This window comes from Hypanus sabinus, chromosome 6 (genome assembly GCF_030144855.1).
Source record: "Hypanus sabinus isolate sHypSab1 chromosome 6, sHypSab1.hap1, whole genome shotgun sequence".
NCBI lineage: Eukaryota > Metazoa > Chordata > Chondrichthyes > Myliobatiformes > Dasyatidae > Hypanus > Hypanus sabinus.
Window position 1 is genome coordinate 172027894 of NC_082711.1, and position 24653 is coordinate 172052546.

The 24653-nt window shown below is 44.6% G+C and overlaps 2 protein-coding genes across 10 annotated transcripts in view; one reads left to right on the top strand and one right to left on the bottom strand.

Moving 5' to 3' along the window:
* The window catches only part of LOC132396102 (multidrug and toxin extrusion protein 1-like), a 61808-nt gene extending 61104 nt beyond the window's left edge, over nucleotides 1–704 (bottom strand). Inside the window, exon 1 of one of the 2 annotated variants that reach the window (XM_059973542.1) lies at nucleotides 558–704. The gene's annotated coding sequence lies outside the window, so the exon portion shown is untranslated. The remainder of the gene's footprint in view (nucleotides 1–557) is intronic. The other variant, XM_059973541.1, reaches the window with a different exon arrangement.
* LOC132396101 (multidrug and toxin extrusion protein 1-like) overlaps nucleotides 1–24653 on the top strand; it is a 102665-nt gene that overhangs the window by 1543 nt on the left and 76469 nt on the right. For 2 of the 8 annotated variants that reach the window (XM_059973536.1, XM_059973537.1), the window contains exon 2: nucleotides 16191–16262. The gene's annotated coding sequence lies outside the window, so the exon portion shown is untranslated. Of the gene's footprint in view, nucleotides 1–429; nucleotides 471–1094; nucleotides 1199–16190; nucleotides 16263–23076; nucleotides 23204–24653 lie in introns of those variants that run through there. The other 6 variants (XM_059973532.1, XM_059973533.1, XM_059973535.1 and 3 more) reach the window with 6 other exon arrangements.

Sequence of the window (24653 nt, forward strand, 5' to 3'; positions counted from 1 at the left end):
CACACTAAATGCTGGAGGAACAGAGCCGGCCAGTCAGCATTTAGGAAAAGAGAACTGTACAGTCGCCGTTTCCTTCCGAAACCCAGATTTCCACTTGTTTGTGATTGATTATCTGAACTGAATTGAGTTAATTTACAATTGCCAGGACAACCAGGATATAGCGAAACGCTTTTTTCTGTGTTGATCATGGTCCCTCCCCACCTGGCTATTTACCTCAGGAACTGGGCCTCAATCCCCTCGTTTAGTTTCCGATCATTCCCGGGTCCCACTAACTACACACACCCGCTTTCCATCAGCGAACGCAGGGTAAAGACCCTGTGATCACGACAAGCAGCTTGCCTGGTCGACTCTGGCGTGGGGCTTAGGCCTGCCAGTTCTAAGTCCAGTATCGCTGCTGGATGCCCCCGCCGGCCCGCTCGTGTAACATGCCCACACGACACAGCGGCGTAGCGGTCACCATGCCAGTATCTGTAAGTTCTCACCGGTACCTTTCGGGTGCCCGCACGCATTCCCAGGACCTAGGGAGGGGTGGGTTAGTGAGGAGTCGCGATACTTACCGGCCACGCTGAGCGCATCTGTGGTTGGCGCGATTGATGCTTTTCACGGTATGTTCCGATGTGCGTGCGACCAACAAAGCCAATCTTCACCTCCTAACACAGGAGGTTCCGCCGGTGCGCGGGATCCAGGGTGACACGCACACTCGGGGTGCTGGGGGACTCGGCAAGGCGGTGTGGTGAGGGGTCCTCGTTCCTCTCCAAGCCCATCTCCATCTTCGAGGCGCAGTGCGGGTGGACTGGGAGATCAATAGGCCACCTTTAGCGCATGGAGGAGGTCTGTGCGGGCGGAAACTGGCCACAGCTCGGTATCCAGTCCGGTTTCTATTTATTATTTAGTGAGCTACCGCTGTCCGCAACCCCACCCCCGAATTAACCCTCGTCTGATCACCGGACAATTTGCAATGAGCCAAATTGGTACCAAAACGGTACGACCTTGGGCTGTGGGATGAAAGAGGAGGAAACCGACGCGATCACCAGTAATGTGGACAATACAAACTCCTCTAGGAAGCAGACGTAGGGGGGCATGGAGAGGTTACTGGGACGGTTCTAATGAAGAAGAACTTCGATCGTTGTGGATGTGAGTGACATCTGGTGACGGGAGAGGAGTCAGTCGCTCAAAACTTCACAGGGATAGCGAGCCGGTAAAGTGGTCTTCAATATTGCACCTCAAGTTTTATACAGAACTCCAGCCAAACCCGCTCTCTACTTAAACACAGGAATAGGCCACACAAAGTTGTGCCCAACCAAGCTAATCCTTGCTGTCTACGTGTCTATATTCTTCCATCTTCCTCACATTCGTGCACCTACCTAAATCTCTTCTAAAAGTCCCTCCTGCAGTGATCCCCAACCGCCGGGCCGCAAAACATGTGCTATTGGACCAGGAGGAAACGATGCGATTTGTGGATATGAAGCGATATGAGTCAGCTACACCTTTCCTCATTCCCTGTCAAGCCCACTGTTGAACTTGAACCCACGCGAGGTCGTCAGTTGCCTAAACGCAGTGACCCCCCCCCCAGACACAAAAGACTGTAGGTGCTGGAATCTGGAGCAACCATCTGCTGGAGGAGCTCAGCGGGTTGAGCAGCATCTGTGGGTGTGTTGATGAAAAGAATCGTGACATTTCCGGTCAAAACCTTGCATCAGGGCAGCACCGCGCTCAAAAGACTGGAGGAATTCAGCAGCTGACACAGCATCCATGGAGGGGAATAAACAGTCAGTGTTTCAGGCCAAAACCCTTCATCAGGGCTGGAAAGGAAGGGGAAGGACAAGCTGGCAGGTGATGGGTGAGGGGGAAGGTTGGTAGGGGAGGGGATGGGGTGAAGTGAGAAGCAAGAAGGTGGTTGGTGATAAAGGTCTGAAGGGAGGAATCTGATAGGAGAGGAAAGTGGAGGATAGAAAGGGGAAATGAGGGCTATCAGAGGGATGTGGTGGTCAGATGAGGAGGTAAGAAGGTATGAGGGGAGTCGGAATAGCAAATGGGGGGGGAATATAACCACATGTACATGTGAATTTGTTTAAGATGACCCCTTTAAATCAGTTCAAAGTGCATTCCAGCTCATTACCATGTTAATTGCACTATTTGATTTTTTAAAAAGGTTTTAAGCTTACTAATGATGGGGGTGGGAGTGGGCTCATTTGCCACAGCCTAGGAATCCAAAAATAACTTAAGGTATTTTGATGCTGGAATGAGACGACATTGAAATAAATCATATAAAATCAGTCAGACAATTATTTGTCCTGCAGTTATTTTGAGTAATGGAGGCAGTAATGGAACTAATTACACAGATGTTCATCCAGAGCAATAATGATTTTAATACCTAATCAATCAACTCATTATAATGAACTTTCCACCAGTTAATAAAATTAATTACAACAGATGATCAATCATTTTATTAGTTAGTTCCAATCTTTGCATTGTGAAGTAGGATTACATTTGCAGTGCTCATTACTGGAACTCAGTGCACTGAGGGGGCAAACGCGAGGTAAGAACAGGCAAGGTCTTTTTAATAACTTAAGTCAATGCAGAGGCTTTTAATAAGCAAGGTGAACTAACTCAAGGTTATCAAAAATTACAAGGGAATCTTGATCAGATAGGTAAGTGGGCAGAGGAATAGTAAATGGCTTTCACTTCAGGTATATGTAGATGGCATGGTAGTGTAGTGGTTAGCACAATGCCTTACAGTGCAGGCAACCTGGGTTCGATTCCCACCTCTACATTCTCCCCATGGCTGCATAAGTAATAAAGTCAATTCAATTTATTCAACTGTATGGGTATTTCACATGTCAACTTCTGCTTTAAGTACACTCAACAACTTGGCCAGACCAGATTCACCACCCTCTGGCTAAAGAACTTTGTCCTCACCTCTCTTTTGAATGGATATCTCTCTATTCTGAGGCTGTATCCCCAGTCCAAGATTCCCTCACCACTGCAAACAAATAGACAAGTAAATACTTTATTGATCCCAAAGGAAATCTCAGTGTCACAGTAGCATTACAAGAGAACAGATATACAAATATACATTATAAAAATGCAATAGTGGGAGAGTCGAGGGTTCTGAATGCAGACAGAAGCGTTTCATGTTTTGCAGCTGCACATATGGGAAGTGCAGGGAAGATTCTATGCCTCATGGCAGATGGAGTTTAATCTGAACAAGTGAGGTTTTGTACTTAGAGAGTCAAACGAAAGGTGAAAATACACAATTAACGGTTGGCCTCTCAGTATACGGGGATGATGGGGTCCAGGTCCATAGCTCACCAAAACGTCTGTGCTATCGGATAAGGTGGTAAAAGAGGCAAGTGACAGTCCTGAAGAAGGGTCTTGGCATGAAATCTTTTCCTTCGATGCTGCCTGGTCTGCTGAGTTCCTCCAGCGTTTTGTGTGTGTTGCATGTGACATGCTTGCTCTCATGATCCTAAGAGCAAGGAAGGTATTCTGCAGCCATATAAAACTTTGGTCAGTTCACACTTGGAGTGTTACGTGTGGCTCTGGGCACCCGATTGTAGAGAGGGTACAGAAGTTTACCAGGATTCTGCCTGGATTAGAGGGCATGAGCTACAAGGGAAGATTGGACAAATTTGGGTTGTTCTCCCTGGAGCATCAGGGGCTGAGGAGAGGCAGTGACAGTGTAGACTGTCAAAATCTTTACCCCAGGGTAGAAATGTCAAATACCAGAGGGCACACTGGGGTAAGTTTAAAGGCAGGACGTTGGGACCAGAGGAGAAGGTCAGGTCAGTTCTGCTTGCTGCTCTGAAACATTTACTCGGCTTTGTGTGAACTGAGGCGAAGGCTGTGGCCTGCTCTGTCTGCTCAGGGCTTTGTGTCTATGGGCTCACTTTTGTCCTGAATGCTATTTGTTTACTTTTTTTCATAGGTTCTTTTGGGATCTTTTGTTTGTGGCTGTCTGTAAGGAGACGAATCCCAAGTTTGTATAAGGTGTACATACTTTAATCTTTGATAGATACCTGAATGGGTTACCTGGGGAAGCATGACTTCTTTACTTTTCCAATCAAATCCCTGTCAATGAAAGCAAACGTTCCAAATGCCTTCTCCAACTTCATATCCAACTGCACAGCCACTTTCAGGAAGCAGGCAGCCTTTGGATAGACACATTGTTACGAAGGGAATGGAGGCATATGGATGATAGCCAGGAAGAGGATGATTTAACGTATACTGTATTGGCATCAAGATTGGGACAACATTGTGGGCAAATATTTACTGAAAAGTGAATTGATTAACAATGGGGAGGTGATGCGGGCAAACTCCAGTGACCAGGTTATTGAGTTGGTTGGGTTTGGAGGTGGTTTCTAGGGATCCTTTTCATTTTTGGTTTGACTTATTTCAGAACCATAAGGATGTCTCAAAAAATGTTGTAGTGCATTTCTGACTGCAGTTTTTTAAAATGAAGCATGGCAGCAATTCTCTCCCGAGTCTTCTGTGGAGTAACTAGGGTTTCGCTCTCTGGAGCAGAAAAAGATGAGAGATTATTATATTTTATATTATATTTGCCATTCCAGCCCGGTGAACTGCTCCACCCAGCCATGCACCTATTTAACCCTAGCCTAATCACAGTTACAGACTAAGACAACGGCGGTGCTCCAGATAGCACTGTGAGGTCATTGTTACCCTCAGCTATTAGGCTCCATAATGAGTCAACCTCATTATAGCCAGGGAAGTGATGCCCCCCTCCTGCTAGACTGTTTGAGGTAACTTATTTTTTCATTCTTATTTCCCTTCTAATATTTGTGAATTTTTATATCTGTGCACTTGTAATGCTACAGTGACACTGCAATTTCCTTTGGGATCAATAAAGTGCCTATCTAACAACAGGTTCGGGTATAGTTATTACCCTTTAACCATGAGGCTCTTGAACCGGTGTGGGTAAGTTTAACTCTGAATTGATTCTACGATCTACAGCGCCTCCTGGAGTTCTCTCAGGGACAGCAGAGCGCTAGCTCACTCAATCAAACTACAGACTGTAAGTCACAGGCTCCGCTAGTTTCAAAAGCAAAATTAAGATTAAAAAAACAAGTATAAAACATACAAAAACTGAAATGCTGACTAGCTGGAAGATGTCACCCAAGGAATCACTGCTCGCTGGTGCCATGTTGACGGGAAGCTGGTGGTTTTGGGGGATCTGTCTGTTTTTGAGCGAGGGAGGGCTGGGTGTGTTTGGGGTTTGCGAGCTTTTGCTCATTTTTCTTTTCGTGTGGGGGGGGGGGATTGATGTCTTTCTTTCATTTACTCCTATGGTTTTCTGTATTATAGCTATCTGGAGAAGACAAATCTCAGCATTGTATTCTGCGTACATACTCTGATAATGAAATGAACCTTTGAGCATTTAGCTTCACGTTCAAGGACTCTGCAGCTCATGTTCTCTTATTTTTGCACAATTTGTCTTTTTACACATTGGTTGTTTGTCAGATTTTGTCTGCTTATATAGTTTTTATACACGTACTTGGATAATAAATTTACTTTGAACTTTGGTACTTGAACCCCTAGTTTCTCAGCAGTTCACTCTTGCCATAAATTACCTGCCCTTCCCTCCTACATAACCCTCCATTTTTCTATCATCCATGTGCCTATCTAAGAGTCTCGTAAACGTCCCTAATGTTCTGTATTAGATATCTAACATTTCAATGAATGCTGTACATATTGAAATTAAAAATCTAGTGACTTCAATATCCCTCAAACACGTAATAAAATAAAATTCCTACGAGTTGGGAGGGACGAGTGACTCATTGAGGTGGGAACATACCCAAGCCTTCGGTCTGACAGCGTAGCGTTTAGCGCAGCACCGTACGGCACCAGTGATCGGCGACTGGGGTTCAATTCCGGCCTCTGTACGTTGACCCATGACCCCATGTGTTTCCTCTGGGTGCTCCGGTTTTCTCCCACCCTTCCAAAGACGTACAGATTAGAGTTAGTGACCTGTGGCCATGCTAAGTTGGTGCTGGCAGTGTGGCAACACTTGCGGGCTGGCGCCCAGCACGTATTCACACTGTGTCGTTGACGCAAAGGACGCTTTTCATTGTATGGTTCAATGTGGATCGAACATAGAGCCCATAACGTGGTGCTGACCTTTTAACCTGCTCTAAGATCAATCTAACCCTTCCCTTCTTCATAGCCTCCATTTTTCCATCATCCATGTGCCTATCTAAGAGTTTTTTAATTGCCCCTAATGTGCCTGCCTCTACCACCACCTCTGGCAGTGCATTCCACACACCCACCACTCTGTGTAAAGAAACCTGTTTTGACATTTTCCTCCAATCAACTTTAAACTATACCCCCGGTATTATCCGTTTCTGCCCTAGGAAAAAATTCTCTGGCTGTCCGCTCGACCTAGGCCTCTTACCATCTTGTACACCTCTGTGGGTGCCGCAGTAACGGTTACCATGACGCTATTACAGCTCGGGGCATTGGAGCTCGGAGTTCAGTTCCGACGGCGTCCTTAAAGAATTTGCACATTCTCTCTGTAACAGTGTGAGCTTCCTCCGGGTGCTCCGGTTTCCTCCCACAGTCCAAAGACGTAAAGGTTGGTGGGTGAATTGGTCATAGGTGCCATGATTAGGCTCGATTTAAATCAGGGGATTGGTGGGCAGGGTGGATTGAAGAACTGGAAGGGCATGTTCTGTGCTGTATCTCAGTAAGAAAAGAAACAATGCTGCTTTCTTTTTGTAATTTATTTTTTATTGAAGTTCATCATCAAACAAACATTTCCATAAGATGTATTTCAGATATTGTACATATATATCATATAATCATATATATCACAAATCTCCACAAAGTATTTATCTGAGGTATACACTTATAGAAAAGAGTGGAAAGAAAAAAACAAGCAAAAGGAAAGAACTATGTACAAGTAGGGAGTGATTTTTTTTTCAACAGGTTCATTGATTTGTGAGAATAAAATCAGGCCTATGAGGCATTATGTAGTTAAACCATTTTTCCCAGTATGAATCAAATTGTTGCAGCTTATGATTAACAGATACTGTTATCTTCTCCATTTTGTAAATGTCCATTGTAATTTCCATCTGTGTATTTAAAGTTGGGCTCTCCTGTGATAAACATTTCCTAGTAAGAGTCTTTTTACCAGCCACCAACAGTATATTCATTAAATATTTATCTCTTTTCAACCATTCTTGAGGTATATATCCAAAATATATGGTCTTACTCTCTAAGGGTATTTCACATTTAAAGATGTCTTGTAGAGCATTGTGTATCCCCCTCCAATAGTCTTTGATAACAGGGCAATCCCAAAAAATATGATAATGATTTGCATTTTGATTTCCACAATTTCTACAGCAAACAGGGAGGTTACTATCATAATGGGATTTCTGAGAGGGTGTAATAAAATATCTTATCAAGTTTTTCCATCCAAATTCTCTCCATTTCTGTGAATTGGTACACTTCCATTGATATCTCCATTTTGTTGCCCATTCTTCCTCAGATATAATTATCCCTCCTTCCTTCTCCCATTTTGTTTTTCTGTATGAAGTCGAATGTGTTTTAAGAGTTGACAACCCCTTATACATGCTTGAAATGATTCTACTACCATTATCTGAATTATATGCTTTCCTAAAGAGCTCTATCAAGCATGTATTTGCCTTGGTTACACTTTTAAGCATCTTATTAACATGTTGCATGCACTCCTTGTCGATGTGCCCAGTGGGGGGGAAGGGCTTTGCTTGTGACGGACTGGGCCTTATCCATCACTTTCTGTAGACTTTATCATTCCTGGGCATTGGCGTTTCCCTACCAGGCTGTGATGCAACCAGATTTATTTGTTTGGGTTTTTCAGATTTATTGATCATGTACTTGAAACATACAGTGAAATGTGTCATTTATCTTAACAATCAACACTCAAGGCATTCTGGGAGCTGCCACAAGAGTTGCTGCAGATGCTGGTGCCAACATGGCATGCTCAGCTATGCCCAACACAACTCAGAACACAAACCGCAACAACAGAGCAAACCAAGGCAACGGCAGGGTTTCCCTGCCGATTCAGGATTCCCAGTACACAAGTGTAAAGGAGAACAAAATAATTGTTCCTTCGGATTTGATGCAGAACAAAAAAAAACCCCAATAAGATAAAGATACAATAATTAAAAAAAAAACAACTCCGCTCTGTTTGCCAGATTACTGGTCTTCTTCCAACATCTTTCTGTGTATATATGTCCTTGATGGCGGGTAGTGCGGTACTGGTGATACAGTAATGGTCACAATAAGTTATTAACGAGAGCAAAGTTTAATGGGGTCAGTTGGAAAAGATAGTCTTCTAAAGGCTGCAACCTGCCCATTTGGAAGGTGGAAGTGCTGTCCAAGAGTCGAAATGTTTTGGTTCTTCTGTTTTGATTACGGAAGGTAGCATTATTTTGGTTTTTATGTTCTCATCAACTGCTTCTCTGTTTCTTGTAGGCTAGTACTACGAGCAGATATTTATTCCACTCTTCCTGTGAGTAAGTGGTTAAAGGGTATCACAAAACTCGGGTCAGCGTTTGCATATTGATGTGACGTATGGATTGGGAGAGGTTAACGGTTTTGATCCACATCTGAAATAGCTTTGCACGACTAGAGTGACATTAACTGGTGCGGCTTTAGTGTGAAACACCATTGGATCTACTCACTGGCAAATGTGTTGGGATCAAATGTTAGAGGAAGAGTACAACAATGGTATATTGAGTATTTGGCACAACAGATCAAGGACAAATTTTTACCTCATAATAACTTCCTAGAACTTGGACCATTGCAGGTTGTTATATCGGAATATAAATGGACAATCCCTTGGGCCTCCATCATTCACTGAGCACAAAACCAGTTTGACTCTGACCTGAACTCTCCTCCACATTCCGATAATTCCCCAGTCCCCTAGCATTCCAATCATCAGAAAAGCTTTTGTGAGGTGTAAGTATAATTCTTGTCCATCTTGCCAGTGGTTTGTAATTTTGTTTTTCTTTCATCTTTCTTTCTAAGGCAGCATTTCTTTCAGTTGGAGACCGGATACCTCCAAAATCAGGCACACCATTTTCTTAATGCACATCTTTAATTTACTCCTGGCTGTCAAATTCATCAGATTTGATGAATTTGAATTTTGACTATTTGGTGCCTTTGGAATGCAGACTCTGCTGATTGGCGCTGTGACAGAGGATAGAATGGCTGAGCAGACTTAATAGGCCGAATGGCCTAATTCTTCCCTTATGTCTGATCTTGAGTTGCCCGATGCACCATGCCACTGCAGCTGGCTGACGGTGCAGTGGCATCCACAGCGGACTTTGAGGCAAGTGGCGCTGGTTACGAATCTGGCTGGCTCCGCGCACGTTTTCCATCCGTGCTGGGTTGAATGGCGAACTGGCACCTCAGTCTTGTTTTAAAAAAAAAACCAAAAAAAAACAGACAAATGCTAAAGAAACGGAAAGGTTGCTGCCTGATATGCCACGAGGCGTGAAAAGGAACACCAATAACAGCACTGTTGCCATAAATGTCTGGACTCTGGAACTGTTCCCCATATCAGTCAATGTAACAGTCATCCTGATGCACCATCAATAACTCTCAGAGATGGGAGGTGAACGATAGGCTTTCATTAGCTGCAAGAGACCACGATTAGCAGCAAGAGCCCATCACACAACATCCCGGAGACTGAGGGAGGAGCAGTGCCTCCAATCGCCTTTATACAGGGGTCTGTGGGAGGAGCCACAGGAGCAGTCAGCAGAGGGGTGTCCAGACAGGTATATGTAGTTCACCACACATCCTTGTCAAAGAACCGCTCCAATAAATTCCTTGCTGTTTCTCTACAGCCACTTTTAAATTTTCATTTACCCCATTTGGCAGTTGCTATTCCATTTTCTTCTCTTGCACCACGCACCAGATCACAACTTTCTTTACGTTTTGGCAGTTGTCCTGTAATTTTATCAGAGGACACAGGACTACGGGCAGACGAGAACGTTGCAGCCTGTGATCTCCTCCCAATTTGTACCCCGTTCTGTCTTTATGGTCAAGAATTCTGTTCTCCATCGCCACCTTAAGGGCAATGAGAGATGTGCAGTAAATACTGACTTTGCCAGAGATGTTCACTAAGGATTAAACAATTAAATTTCATCAGCTATGTGCCTCCCTGTCATATAAGAGGAGTGTAGATTGGGTAAATGCCTCCACATTGTATAAGATGAGGAACATTGTAGGAACAGCTTCTACCCCTCTGTCATCAGATTTCTGAATGGACAATGAACCTGTGAACACTTCCTCACTTTTTTTAAAACCTTTTTTGCTCTCTTCTTGCACCACTTATTTATTAGTTTTTATATCCCTTTTGTAATTTATAGTACTTTTTTTGTTGTTATGTATTGCAATGTAGTGCTGACACAAAGCAATTTAGATTCTGACCCTGGGTTAGGTAAGGGGGTATGCAAGCAAGCCTTTTGCACCAAGGTTGGGTGAGACTGGAACTAGGGGGTCATTGGTTAAGGGTGAAAGGTGAAACGTTTAAAGGGAACATGAGAGGGAATTTCTCCACTCAGAGGCTGGTGAGAGTGTATGACAGAAGTGGTAGATGCAGGTTCGATTGCACTATTGAAGAGAAGTTTGAATTGATACATGGATGGCAGCAGCAGAGAGGACTTTGGTCCAGGTTGATGGAACTAGCCAGAATAATGGTTTGAATGGACTGTGGCATCGTGTTAGAAAGGATGTGCTGAAACTGGAGAAGGTTCAAAGGAGGTTCACAAAAATGATTCCAGGATTGAATGGCTTGTCATATGAAGAGCGTTTGATGGCTCCGGGCCTGTATTCATAAGACATAGAATTAGGCCGTTCAACCCATTGAGTCTGCTCTGTCATTTCATCATGGCTGATCCCGATCCCACTCAATCCCATATACCTGCCTTCTTGCCATAGAAGGGCCAGGGCTTGCTTCTGTGCTGTAGTGTTCTAGGATTCCATAAATGGAATGTTGTTTCTTTTAGACCTACTTCAAGATATCATTTTGCCTCAGATTTTCTCTGGTTTTGTCACTAATATTTTCAGTGCCGTGATTAATTACCTCTTGCTCTAAGCTCTGGTAATGGGAGTCGTGTAAGTAGAAGACTTCATTTCCCTGTAGAAAGTAATTCACTCATTTACTGTAATGTCATTTTGTTCATCTCTCAAGATAGAACTTGGAAACTTTTAGCACTATTCATTATTTGGGAATAGGAACTGAGGGTGTAAAAAGATAGGAAGATATTTGATTATAATTTAAAATAAGCAATCAATGAAAAATAGCAATTTAATAAGTGGATAGTATTTTATTTCAATAGCAAAATATTGCAGATACAGCAATTCTGGAAAAAAGAGCGAATACAAGACCACAGAATCAGATTGGTGCTGGATTCCAGGAGGAGGGATTTCGAGAGCTTTTTGGTTGACCCGCTAGAGGGTCAGCTATTCTGGGCTGGGTGTTGTGCAGTGAACCAGAATTGATTAGACAGCTTTAGGTAAAGGAGCCCTCAGGGGTAAGTGATCATAATATGATCAAATTCACCTGAAATTTGGGAATGAGAAGCTAAAGTCAGATGTATCAGTATTACAGAGGAGAAAGGGGATTACTGAGGCATGAGAGAGGAGATGGTTGGAATTAATTGGAAAAGGACACTGGCAGGGATGACAGCGAAGCAGCAATGGCTGGAATTTCTGGAAGCAATTTGGAAGGCACAGGGTATTTCCATCTCAAAGAGTATTCTAAAGGAAAGGTGACACAGCCATGGCCAACATAAAAGCCAAAGAGAGGGTATATAATAGAGCAAAAATTAGTGGAAGTTTAAGGATTGGGAAGCTTTTAAAAACCAACAGAAGGCAACTAAAAAAAGTAATTAAGAAGATAAAGATGGAATACAAAATAAGCTAGCCAATAATATTAAATAGGATACCAAACATTTCTTCAGATACATGAAGTGTAACAGAGAGGTGAGAGTGGATATCAGCCCACTGGAGAGGTAGTAATGGGGGGATGAGCTAAACATTTTGCATCGGTCTTCACTGTGGGAAAACACTAGCAGTACGGTGGAAGTTCCAGGTGTCCAGGGGTCATGAAGTGTGGGAAGTTACTCTCAGTAAGGAGAAAGTGCTTGGGAAACTGAAAGGTCTGAAGGTAGACAAGTCACCTGAACCAGAAAATCACTGATGAGATTGTGGAGGCATTCATAATGATATTCCAAGAATCACTAGATTCTGGAATGGTTCTGGAAGACTGGTAAATTGAAATGTCACTCCACTCTTCAAGAAGGGAGAGAGGCAGAAGAAAGGAAACTATAGGCCAGTTAGTCTGAACTAACTGAACATTGGGAAGATGTTGGAGTCAATTAGCAAGGGATGAGTTCTCAGGATACTTGGAGGCACATGATAAAATAGGCTGCAGTCAGCACGGTTTCCTCAAGGGAAAATTTTGTCTGACAAACCTGTTAGAATTCTTTGATGAAATAACAAGCAAGATAGACAAAGGAGAATCAGTTGATGTTGTGTATTTGGATTTTCAGAAGGCCCTTGACAAGGTCCCACAGGTGAGGGTGCTTAACTAGCTCTGAGCTCATGGTATTACAGGAGAGATTCCAGCATGGATAAAGCCATGGCTGATTAGCAGGATGCAAAGATTAGGAATAAAGGGAGCCTTTTTTCATTGACTGCTGGTGATGAGTAATGTTCCACAGGGTTCAGTGTTGGGACCAAATTTTTTTACGTCATATGTCAATGATTCGGATGATGGAATTGATGGCTTTGTTGTGAAGTTCGCAAGCAATATGAAGATAGGTGGAGGGGCAAGAAGTTTTGTGGAAACAGGCTACAGAAGGACAGATAGATTAAGAGAATGGGCAAAGAAATGACAGATGGAATGCAGTGTTGGGAAGTGTATGTTCATGCACTTTGGTAGAAGAAATGAAAAGACTGACAATTTTCTAAATGGAGAGGACATACAAAGAAACCTGAGGTGGAAAGGGACTTGAGAGATCTTGTGCAGGATTCCCTGAAGGTTAATTTGAAGGTTGAGTCTGTGATGAGGAAGGCAAATGTCCTGTGATTAAGCTAGGATTAAATCGGTGGGCTCCTGGGTGGTGTGGCTCATTGGGTTGGGAAGGCCTATTCTGTACTGCATCTCTAAATAAATAAGACCAATATTCTGGGCAAATATTGAACACCTCTTCTCCTTCAACACTTTCACATACACAGATAATGGACAGAACGTCTATATCCCTTGGGATTGGGTTAACTGTGTATTCCAACTGTTGGAGTGGCTGGAAATTGCATTTAACCTCCAGAGTTGCATTGCATTACAGCTCTGTGCTTGCAAACCTCAAGGGCAGAGTATGTCCCGCGGCAACTACTCAACATTTAACCAAGGCTAAACCCAACCATCCGTTTCCCAGATACCTTCTTCCAGTGGGCCAACGTGTCCACTGGTAGAATTACTTTGGGACTTAACAAATTCCAAACCAAGTGGGTGGGACCAGCTCCCTGTATGTTCTCATCTCGATGTCGCTGTGCTCATACCTGCTGGTGAGACACGTGTCTACCCTCAGGGTGGGTTTGCTGGCCCCTGGGCCCTGGCACAGATCATTTAAATCAGAATTACAAGTGCTGCAGGTCAGGCACCACAGTCATGGGATTGCTTAGGAATTAATTGTTTAGGCCAGACTACCGGAAAGAGTTGCATGGGCCTGGGCATAGTGCCAAGGGGTCTCTTTCATCTCCTCTTCCAGGTAGATAGAGTCCAGTTTAGTATCTCATCAACATCTTCATTATTGAGGGCATCAAAGGGTAGGGGGAAATGGGGTTGAGCAGAAAAATAAGTCAGCCATGATCAAATGGCAGGGCAGGCCCAAAGGGCTGAATTGCCTCATTCTGCTCCCTTAGTTAGTGGGCAAGTAGCCAGAGGGATGACCCATGAATTTCATTCCTAGTGTGAGGATTTGGGTCTCCTTTATGAAGAAAGCTAGCAACGGGAACCATGAAAGATCATCTGGTACACAAATGTGAATTCACCAATTCATTACCTAATTACATAAAAATAATTAAATCTATAAAAATTCACTAACACAGCCAAAAGGGATAGTTGGTCATCCTGGTGAATGGTCTCAGCCTGAAACATTGACTGTGTATTCCTCTCCATGGTTGATGCCTGACCTGCTGAGTTCCTCCAGCATTTTGTGTGTGTTACTCTGTCACCCTTGCTGGGGCTGTATGTATGTAATTAACTCTTAACTGGCTAGTTTAGTTTCATATTTCATGTTTTCTCTCATTATAGCTTTTTATTTGCCATCTGTTGGCTTTTAAAAGCTTCCCAATCCTCCATCTTCCCACTAATATTTGGTAAATTATATGCCCTTTTTTTTGCTTTTATGCTGTCTTTGACTTATCTTGTCAGCCACAGCTGCCTCATTCTCCCTTAAAAATACTTCTTCATCTTTGGGATGTATCTATCCTGCGCTTTTCAAATTGCTCCCAGAAACTCCAGCCATCGCTGTTCTGCCATCTTCCCTGCTGGTGTTCCCTTCCAGTCAATTCATCTCTCATTCCTCCGTAATTCCTTTAACTCCACTGTAATACTGATGCATCTGATTGTAGCTTCTCCCTATCAAAATGCAGGGTGAATTTTATATTATGACAACTGCCTTTTAAAGGTTCCTTTACATTAAGCTTGGTTTACTTCAAACCGAGACAAGGTGAGACAGTGGGCCCGTCACTGAGAGTGTGGAAGTTGGTAACAGGCTGAATCGATACCTCGGGGTGTGGGGGCCAGGCCCCAGACGTGTCTGAACACGATGTTCGAATGGAGATTTACAGGCTGAGTCAAGATGGCAAAGTCTGGCGTATCCAAGCTGTAGAACCCATTGCTTGGACAGCGATGTAAGTGCGAGGCCAGACTGAAAAGGTCAAGATGTCGGGGCCCGAGGTGAGGTATGGGCCGAATAAGAACACTGCTCCGCGATGTTTACCAGGATCTGTGCTGAGCTATGGGTTTTGGACTCTCTTTGCAGACTTCAGATCAGAAACACTGTTTGCTTGCGGTTACTGTTTGCGTGATGTTTTTTTTCCCCATTGCACATTCGGTGTTCAATGGTCTTTTTTTGGGTTATTTTGTTCTTTCATTTGCTTATGGGCATGATACAGTATGTTTTTTTAATTCTCTGTACTCTGGCTGTTGGTCTTTTTTAATACATATGTGGTTTGTTTTGGGGTTTCTTTGTTTCATGGCTGCCTGTTAGGAGATGAATCTCCAGGTTGTATAATGCATACATGCTTCGATAATAAATGTACTTATCAAAGCTGGTTCATTACACAACACCCAATCCAGAATTGCTATTTCCCTAGTGGGCTCAACCACAAGCTGTCCTAAAAAGTCATCTCGCAGGCATTCTACAAATTCCCTCTCATAGGATCCAGCACCAATCTGATTTTTCCAATCTAGCTGCATATTGAAATGCCCCATGACTATCATAACATTGGTCTTTATTACATGCTTTTCTACATCCCATTGTAATTTATAGCCCACATCCTGGTTAGTTAGGAGGCTGGTATATAACTACCATCCAGGTCTTTTTACCTTCCTGACATACATCATAGCGTTTCTGAAGTTCTGAAGAGGCACCTTGGCCCGAAACGTCAGCTGTGCACAGAATCAATGAAAGACAACCCAACTTGGGCGTGCAACCAGAGTGCAGAAGACAACAACCTGTGCAAATAGAAAAATAAGAAATAATAATAATAATTAATAAATATTGAGAAGATGAGATGAAGAGTCCTTGAAAGTGAGTCCATAGGTTGTGGGAATGTTTCATTGATAGGCACCTGAAGTTATCCCCTTTGATTCATGAGCCTGATGGTTGGTGGGGGGTGGCGTAATGACTGATCCTGAACCTGGTGATGTGGGTCCTGAGGCTCCTATACTACATTCCTGATGGCAGCAGTGAGAAGAGAGCATGGCCTGGGTGGTGGGGGTCCCTGATGATGGATGCTGCTTTCCTGCAACAACACTCCATGTAGATGTGCTTACCACATAACTAAATCAATAGAAACTTCTGAGTTGAAATTTAGCTTAAGAGTTGGCAATATATCTTAATATTGCGTATTTGTATTTTAATGTGCAAATCTCTGTGAATTTGTTCCAACAGGAATTTCTGATTTGGTGATTTCCTCAATGATTGCAGCTATTAAGATAATGGTGGACTACATCTTTCCCACAGGTAAATACATAGAATAATCCCTCTTCTGGTTGTAAGGGCTAAAGTCATCTGCCTGGACGTTACAGAGTGAATTCACTGACATCTAAAATACCAGACACTCATTTATTTTCATTAGAGATTGGTTTATCCCCTCAGCATCTGATTTCCAAATGGTCCCTGGACACCACCTCACTACTTTTTCACTACCTCATTATTTGTATGTTTCCTACTGTACGTTTGCCGGCTGGTGGCATAGTGGCATTGTGGTGAACTACGTGTGCCTGTCTGGACATGCCCCCTGCTGACTGCTCCTGTGGCTCCTCCCACAGACCCCTGTATAAAGGCGATCAAGGCCTGAGCCCGGCCTCTCAGTCTCCAGGATGTAGTATGGTGGTCACTCACTGTTTGTTCCTTCTTCCAGTCAATAAAAGCCGATATCTCGCCTTTACGTCTCAGAGTGAGTTGTTGATGGTGCATCAGGCATCTGCGCTGGACTTTGGGTCGAGAGGTCCCGAGTTCGAATCCAGCCGGCTCCCTTACACACTCTCCATCCGTGCCTGGGTTGAGTGTCGAGCTAGCAAATCGACCTCAAACCTGGAGAGGGATGGGCTCTGCCAAGTTTCAGATGCCCAAGACATACCGTACGATGACCAAACGGTGCAAAAAGCTTGTCATGATGGTGCCCCGACGACTCCACCGAGTTAAGGGCGCGCGCACTGTAAATTATAGAAAATTTCTACGCGTTGCAAAGCACTGCTGCTGTAGAACAACATATTTCACAGCATAAACCAGTGACAATAAACCTGATTTTGATTCCGCTTGTAGAGACATTATCCAGTTAGTTGCTAAAGTCGGTCCTTTAATTGCTGCTATCCATTTTTTCAAGGCCCTGTCTGTGAATATTTTTAAATGAGTGTTATAAGTGGATCTTAAGTATTCTTAATGTACTAATGTATCTCCTGTCTAACAATGATTAGAAATTGAGATATTTTTGTTTGAGATGAGGATTTATAATGTGTTCTAAGTGGATCTTAAATATTCTTAATGTGCTAATATATCTCCTGTCTAAAAATTATTAGATTTTGAGATATTTTTGTTCTAAGTGAGAGTTTATGAAGTGTTATAAGTGGATCTTAAGTGTTCTTAATGTGCAAATGTATCTCCTGTTTAAAAATTATTAGATTTTGAGATGCCTTCAATGCAGTTAGTCATGTGTTAGTGATTTCTTTCTGGAGGTACAGGAGTCTCCAGATGCTGGAATCTGGAGCAACAAACAGAGTTCCTCTGCTGGAGGAACTCGGGGGGTCGAGGAGCATCTGTGGGAAGAAAAGTGCCATCGAATCTCTGTATCAGGACAGGGTAACAGGGTTTTGGCCCAAAAATCCCTTCCCCCCTCCACGTGCTGTGCATCCTGCCCAGTTTCTCCAGCAGGTTGTGATATAGTTCTGTTTCGGATCTCTGGAGAAGTCTGTAAGCATTTTCTGTGAAATTCTACTCTTCCACTGGTCTGCCATACAGTGTGTAGGAGGCAGACACTTTATTGGGTCTGGGAGCCACTGCCAATCTAATCGTGTACTACGTGACTGGATTTCACTGGTGTCTGCAGCGAAGATCAGTGTCTTAGGTAAGATTTTGTATTTTATAAATTTCTCAGCGTTTAAACATAGAACTTAGAACATTACACCACAGTACAGATCCTTCAGCAAGTGACAGTGTGCCAACCTTTAACCTACTCTAACATCAATCTAACCCTTCTCTCTCACGTAGCCCTCCATCTTTCTGTCTTCTATGTGCCTATCTCAGAGACTCTTAAATGCCCCTAATGCATCTGTCTCAACCAAGTTGCTTGTGAATCTTGAACTTTCCTTTCCAGGGATATCCAGTTGGGCGGTTTGATGCAAATGGCAGGGTTTGCGGATCTGATCTGCATGAACTTTGCTGATAGGAAATGGGAAGAGGTTGTACCCTGTGAGCCACCAGTAAATTAGGTCATATAAAGCTGTACATAGCAAAGAGGCCACAGGGTTGCATGTTCATGGTGTGCTGCTGTAGCCCACCCACTTCACAGTTCAACCTGTTGTGCATTCAGAGATATCTGGTTACTACAGGTCCTGTCGCCTTCCCGTCAGCTTGAACCAGTCTGGCCATTCTCCTCCGACCTCTCTCGTTAACGAGGCATTTGTGCCCACAGAACTGCTGCTCACTGGATGTTTGTTTTTGATTTTCACACCATTCTCTGTAAACTCTAGAGACTGTTGTGCGTTAAAATCCCAGGAGATCAGCAGTTTCTGAGATACTCAAACTACCCTGTCTGGCACCAGCAATCAGTCCATGGTGTAAGACAGTTAGATCGCATTTTTTCCCTATTCTGATGTTTGGTCTGAACATCAACTGAACCTTTTGACCATGTCAGCATGAGTTGCTGCCACACGATTGGCTGATTAGATATTTGCATTAATGAGCAGGTGTACAGGTGTGCCTAATAAAGTTGCCACCAAGTGTGAGTGAGTATGTCTTTTCCTATCTCCCTCATACACACACCTTCCTTAAAATCTCCCCTGCTACCTTAAATGCACATCTTCTTGTACTTCTTAAGCTCAGGGGAGAAAGCAATGAATTGGAGGGTTATGCAACTCTGCTTCAGCGATTCATTGGGGGATACTGCCATCCTTGCTTGCTGTGACTTCCCACCTGCACCCTATTCTCAACACTTGATTCCCTGTAAGGAGAACGTGGACTGTCAACCACACAGTCTACCTCGTTATGATCTTGCGCCTTATTGTTCACCCGTGCTGCGCTCTCTCCGTAGCTGTTACATTTCATTCTGCATTTTGTTATTATTTTACCTTGTTCTGTGGCGTGTGGCCAAGTGGTTAAGGTGTTGGACTAGTGATCTGAAGGTCGTGAGTTCGAGCCCCAGCCGAGGCACTGTGTTGTGTCCTTGAGCAAGGCACTTAACCACACATTGTTCCAGTCCACCCAGCTGAGAATGGGTACTGGCAAAATGCTGGGGGTTAACCTTGCAATATCTGGGGGGGGGGGTAAGTCTCATACTCTCATTCACTTCATGCCACGGAAACCAGCGATAAGCTGTCCTATAAGGCTCGGGACAGACTTTAACTAATCTCATTGCACTGTGTAATGATCTGATCTGCATGAACATTATGCAAGACAAACTTTTCATTGTACCTTGGTACAAGTAACAATAATAAACAAGTGACATAGCAATCCACTCAGCTTGCCCTTCTGATACTTTCAGACTTATGTGAGTGATGTGATAAACCTGATATGGGTCTCCATTGTGGACTGAGAGTGGGAAGGGGGCAGGGAGAGGGGAATGATGGTTGGGAAAAGGGGAAGGGAGTGGGAAAAACCAGAGAGACATCCTGTAATGATCAGTAAACCAATTGTTTGGAATCAAATGACCTTGCCTGGTGTCTGAGTGTGGCACTCCTATACCACACTGAACAAGCTCGGTCTCCACTCAACGGCACAGACATCTTAGGGCCCCTAGCTATATATGTAGATATAGATAAATATATCGATATGTGCCTAAGACTTTGGCACAGTACTGTATGTGTATAAGCTATCATATGTACATATAATTATTGTATTTTAATGATTGTGCTCTTTATCTTATTGGATTTCTTTGTGCTGGAATAGCAATTGTTTGATTCTCATTTGCTGGAAATGATATTAAACAATCTTGAATCTTGAATATTCCTCTCAACATTTCAGACTCCAAGAAGGTAAGTTGAGTGGTGTCAAGATTGTCAAATATGGAAGAGAGAATGCAGGAAATTCACAGCCGGTCTCCCTGAACAGAGAGCAGGAGGTGACGACCTTTTGCCAGTAACAAGAGGAGCCTGGGATGGAACGAGTGTGGAGGGGCAGGGCAGGAAGGTGGGAGAGCACGTGATATTCTGCCCGCGTAGCTCCAACCTGACAGCATGGACATCGATTTCTCTAACTTCGGCAATTTCTCTCCCTCTCCTTTCTCTCTTCCATCCCTCATTCTGGCTCCCCTCTAATGCCTTCCCTTCTCACCTACCTATCACTTCCCTGCTCCTTCCCATTCTCCAATGGTCCACTCTCCTCTCTTATCTTCAGCCCTTTTACCTTTTCCACTTATCACGTCCTAGCTTTTCACTTCATCTACCCGCCTTCCCCCTCAAATGGTCGCAACCTATTTGTACTGGTTCCTCTCCCCCCTCTCCACCATCTCACTCTGGCTTCTACCCCCTTCCTCTCTAGTCCTGATGAATACCCATGAATACTGCCGAACGAGACTGGCCCCACAGCAACACACGGTGCAAAACACATTACCAACAGTCACACAGCATAAAGCACACATAGCACATACAAGATAGCAAGCACATAAAGGTACAGCCACACAAAAGAAAGTCCAGACTCGAGACATCATTGCAGAAATCTGCGGTCGACTGTAATTCAGTTGTCTTCTGCTGAGCGAACACTGGGGGGCAGCACCAACTCCTGCCGGGATACTATGCCACACTGCCCCCTGGTGGAGATTACCAGCTCCGATGCCTCTCTCCTGGCGGCTGTAAACAAGATGACACCGCTGTTTATCTGCTTAGGGGAGAAAAGAGGCCCGTCCAGCCTGAGAGTGTGGTCCCCACCCTCTGCGATTCTAAAAATTACACCGATTAAAGATAGCTTTGTTTGTCACATGTACATTGAAAAATGCAGCGAAATGTGTCATTTTGCATCAACAACCAACTGTTGTGTGAAATCGGGTTTGCAGTTTCAGTTGAGTGGGGACAGAAGACACGACTCGTAACTAGGTTAACTTTTTGCTTACAGGACAAGACAGACACTGAGTATTCAATAAACACTTCCACAAACTTAAATATGAGATGCTGGAGATGCTGGAAATGTCAATCCCTTCCTCTTTTCTCTTTTTCTATTCCCCACTCTGTCTCTCCCACCACCGCCCCATACCTCTTCTCTTCACCTGTCTATAGCCTTCCTCTGTTGTTCCTTCTCTTTCTCCCATGGTCCACTCTCCTCTCCTATAAGATTCCTTCTTCTTCAGCCTTTTACCTTTTCCACCTATCACCTCTCAGCTTCTCACTTCTTCCTCTCCCCCCCCACCCACTTACCCTATCCACCAACCCTCCCCACTCACCTGGCTTCACCTATCTCCTTCTAGTTGGAACTCCTTCCCCTCCCCCACCTTTCTAGTCTGACTCCCCCCCTTCCTTTCCAGTCTTAGCTTGAAATGTCAACTCTTTAATCCTTTCCATGGATGCTGCCTGACCTGCTGAGTTCCTCCAGCATTTTGTGCGTGTTACTTTGGTCCATAATATCTGCACTAAGCATGATGCCATCTTAAACCACTCCCCTCTGCCTGCACATAAACCACACCCCTCCCTTCCCTGCACTTTCCCTGTTTCAAAAACCTCTGGAATACCACTATCATATCTAGTCCTAGGCCCACGTTGATGCAGTCATGAAATAGGCATGTCAGCAACTCTGCATCAATAGTTGGTTGGGGAGACATAACAAGGGTCAACCCCTTTGGAAAACACGGAGGATGGTGACCAGTGGATCTGTTCTGTAACCCCTCCCCCCCCTTTGTGATTTTTATAATTGACCTGGATGAGGAAGTAGAAAGGGGGGTTAGTAAGCTTGCTGATGACAGAAAAGTTGGGGGTGTTGTGAATAGTCTGGAGGGTTGTCAGGGGTTACAGCGGGACATCAATAGGATGCAGAACTGGGCTGAGAAGTGGCAGATGGAGTTCAATCCAGATAAGGGTGAAGTGGTTCAGTTCAGTAGGTCAAATATGAAGACAGAGTATAATATTAATGGTAAGACTCTCAGCAGTGTGGGGGATCAGTGAGATTTTGGGGTCTGTGTCCATAGGATACTCAAAGCTGCTGTGCAAGTTGACAGTTTTGTTAAGAAGGCCTTTATCAACCGTGGGATTGAGTTCCAGAGCTGAGAGGTAATGTTACAGCTGTATAAAACACTGGTCAGATCCCACTGGAGTACTGTGCTCAGTTCTGGTCACCTCACTACAGGAAGGAAGTGGATACTATAGAGAGAGTGCAGAGGAGATTTACAAGGATGTTGCCTGGATTGGGGAGCAAGCCTTCTGAGAATAGGTTGAGTGAACTCGGCCTTTTCTCCTTGGAGTGACAGAGGATGAGAGGTGACCTGACAGAGGCATATAAGATGATGAGAGGCATTAATCATGTGGATAGTCAGAGGCTTTATTTCTCCCAGGGCTGAAATGGCTAACACGAGGGGGCATAGTTTTAAGGTACAAGGGGGATATCTGGGGTAAGTTTTTCACACAGAGAGTGGTGGGTGTGTGGAATGTACTGCCAGGAACAGTGGTAGAGGTGGATACGATAGGGTCTTTAAGAGACTTTTAGGTAGGTACATGGAGCTTAGAAAAACAGAGGGCTGTGTGGTCGGGTGATTCCAGGCAGTTTCTGGAGTAGGCTACATGGTCAGCACAATCTTGTGGGCCGAAGGGTCTGTAATGTGCTGTAGATTTCTATGATTCTCTGCAGTGTTGTGCTCTTTTCTGGTCAGCTCATTACAGGAAGGATGTGGAAGCTTTCGCGATGGTGCTGGGGACAGTTACCAGGATGCTGCCAATCCAGAACTGCCTTTCCCCCACTGGGCTCGGCCACAAGCCGCTCTGAAAAGTCATTTTGCAGCCACGTCTTCTGAAGACAGGTTCCGCGAGCTAGGGCTTCTCCCCTTGGAGCCGGTGAAGGAGAATCACCTTGCGTTTCTTTCTCAACACCCTCCCCCGCCCCACCTTTCAAAACTACTCCTCAGCATTTTTTTTTCCTCCAGTCCTGTTGTAGGGTCTCGGCCCGAAACGTCGACTGTACTCTCTCCCCAGACGCTGCCTGGCCCGCTGAGTTCCTCCAGCATTCGGTGTGCGTAAAAGCCTGCGCCATGGTTTTGATGAAGACCACAGGTCAGTGCCATCTTAACAAAAAAAAAATCATTCTCTTCACGTTCCTAGCAACTCCCTCCAATTTGGGGGCAATTTACAGCGGCTCTCAACCCTTCGACCCACTCGCCTGCTGGGATGTGCGAGGGAATCAGTGGGGTCGCGGGGAGAAGGTGCCAACTCCACGCACAAGCAGCACCAGGGCTGGGAGGACAGTGGAGCCAGCAGCCAGCCGCTTGACCAGGTGCCCCATCTCTCCACCGGTTCACGCATACAAGCAGGGAAACATGTTTTCATCACATAGGCTGGCAAGGAGCCTGCCTGCCGACAGCTATGGCTGACACACGATACAGCAGGTTTCACCAGCTGCTGTACAATATCAGACGCTGTGTCAAAGGATTCCATTTGGGGTCATTCTCCATCCATGTTGACCCCGTTGGGAACTGTTAGCTCAGGAGGTTGGGTGGAATTGGCAGTGGTGACCAGGTTGGTTTTTCCCCGCGTCATTCACCAGTTCAACAAATAATCCCAGTGGTGGCACTTAGGGGTCTCGGACGCAGGGTACGATACTTCAGTTTTCAAGAGAAGCAACAGATTGCGGAAGCCAGCTCAGTGTGGTGAGACTGACCTTCGGCCATTCCCAGTTCGGTGTCTGTTCACCATTTAAGGAGGGAAGGATGAGTGATGGAGCCCATGGCATGTGAAAACATCAATGCAAAGGACAGGAGAGCCACTCTGAGCCAGGAATCTCCATTTAGCAGCCACTGAGTACGTGTTCGTAGTGTCCTGATGCTGTAGCCCATCCACTTCAAGGTTCAACGTGCTGTGCATGCAGAGATGCTCTTCTGCACACCACTGTTGTAACACGTGGTTATTTGAGTTACTGTCACCTTCCTGTCAGCTTGAACCAGTCTGGCTGTTCTCCTCTGACCTCTCTCATTAACAAGGCATTTTCACTCAGAGAACTGATGCTCCCTGGATGTTTTGTGTCTTGCACCATTCTCTGTAAACTCTAGAGACTGTTGTGTGTGAAAATCCCAGGAGATCAGCAGTTTCTGAGATACTCAAACCACCCCATCTGGCACCAACAATCATCCCACAGTCAAAGTCACTGAGATCACATTTCTTCCCCATTCTGATGTTTGGACTGCTTGACCATGTCCGCATGAGTTGCTGCCAGATGATTGGCTGTTTAGTTATTTGCATCAAACAACAGATGTACCTAATAAAGTGGCCACTGAGTGTATGATCCAATGGTTGCAGGCAAGGGAAAACTGAGAGGGCCTTTCTGCCTGAGGTATAGGATGAGATGAAGGAAAACTGAGCCCTGGGTCTGCAAATCTGCTGGGGGAGTCAAAGTCCCAACGTTTCTGTGTCGCAGTCCAAATTCGCTAGAGGCCAAAGAAGATGACCTGTCCTGGGATTAGGGGATTGTGTACGCGTGTGGGTGGGAGGAACAGGGCTTGTTTGGATG